The sequence below is a fragment of the Corvus brachyrhynchos genome, unplaced genomic scaffold (genome assembly GCF_000691975.1).
Source record: "Corvus brachyrhynchos isolate BGI_N302 unplaced genomic scaffold, ASM69197v1 scaffold45, whole genome shotgun sequence".
NCBI classification, from domain to species: domain Eukaryota; kingdom Metazoa; phylum Chordata; class Aves; order Passeriformes; family Corvidae; genus Corvus; species Corvus brachyrhynchos.
In genome coordinates this window covers 2,068,106-2,069,546 of record NW_008238361.1, presented here as the reverse complement: position 1 = coordinate 2,069,546, position 1,441 = coordinate 2,068,106, and the positions used below count along the sequence as shown (strand labels likewise).

The following is a 1,441-nucleotide window of genomic DNA, read 5'->3' as shown; positions in this document are numbered from 1 at the left end:
TCCATTGTGGAAAGTGGAACACCACTGGATTTGTCATTACCATGGCACAATCACCCGAAAGTGGCTGAGTACAGCGAGCCCACGACGCCGATCAGGACCTCGGTAGATTTAGGGAACGCCGTGATTCCTTGAGGATGTAAAGTGTTGCATATTCTTGTCTATTTATTTATTTATTTATTATGCTTTCTTTTGCTTAAGTGGGTGACAATGTGGTTGAGTCATTCAGATGACATTCAAATTAAAGGAAATATTCCTCTTTCTATTATGGTGCATTTTGTGAACACCATAAACGAAACGAAACAAAAATATTTTCATTTCTTTCGGTGGATTTTCTTCATATTTTTAACTTCTGGCTGGTATCAGCTGCAAAAAAAATAATATCCACATAGTTTAAAAATAAGAAAAAAAAGAAAAAAAAAAAAAAACCCACCCCACCTCTGATGTCCCAGGTCTGTTATCCTCACAGTCTAAGGTTTTAGGGGTTAAAAGGAACTTCAAATTCCAAGGTCTTTCCAAAATCATCTTTGCAGAAGGTTTATAAGTCATGTGAAATCCTTTTGGAGTCCCTGAGTTTGATGGTCTAGAGATATTAGAGGGCTCGTGGTGGACTGAATTACCTTAGGACTGAATTACCTTTCTTAGCTACAGTTTGTATTTTGCTATGTAGGGTTGTAATGTGAGAATTCCAGAAGAGCCGTAGCATAAAAGTGCTTTTCTATTTTTTAAAAAAACCCATTCTAGTCTTACTAAGAATTAGAGAATTTTTTTAATATCAGTTTTGTAATTTTTGATAAAGTTGTCAATATTATGATTAAATCACCAGAAAAAACAGTTCCTGTGCTGTTCTCTTCGGGGCAGGGACTTTGTCTTCCGACGGATTATTCGATGCCACGATGGGATGCCCACTCTTAAAGGGGGCCACGGGCACCGCTATCAAATTAAAATAGCAACCCACAGCTGTGAGGCTGAGTTAAATCCGTGAGAGCCGAGAGAATTCCCAGTTCAGCCTGCAAATCCCGCTGCCCGTCCATAGTTTGTGTGCTCTGGGACGGCCACGGCATCGGTGCTGCATCCGACGGGTAAGTTCGGGGAGCCGGCGGCTGTGGAAGCTCCTGCTCACGCAAGGCAGGATCTCATCCCAGGCCGGGCACATCCACCCCCATCCCACCCCTCTGACCGAGCAGCTCAACCTCCAGGGGCCAGGATTGCCCCCAAAACACCCAGTGGTCCAAGCACGAGATTTCCAGGAATCCCGAACACCAAACAGATCCTTCAGTTCAATACTCACCGTTCACAGCGGGGTCCAATCAGTGATGGAAAAACACTTGGAGGCTTAAAAAACCAAAAAAATCCGACAAAAAATAAATTTCCCTACCCGCAGGTCATGAGCCTGGGAGCTGCAGGGACATCCAGGCCCACAGAACCCCACCGAGCATTCCTG

The 1,441-nt window shown here is 43.9% G+C and overlaps 1 long non-coding RNA gene across 1 annotated transcript in view; it reads right to left on the bottom strand.

Annotated features, from left to right (window-relative positions):
• Positions 1-208: 208 nt before the first annotated feature.
• Positions 209-1,441, bottom strand: part of LOC108447099 — a 15,994-nt gene continuing 14,761 nt past the window's right edge. Inside the window, exon 4 of the long non-coding RNA XR_001862501.1 lies at positions 209-363. This is a non-coding gene — a long non-coding RNA (uncharacterized LOC108447099). The remainder of the gene's footprint in view (positions 364-1,441) is intronic.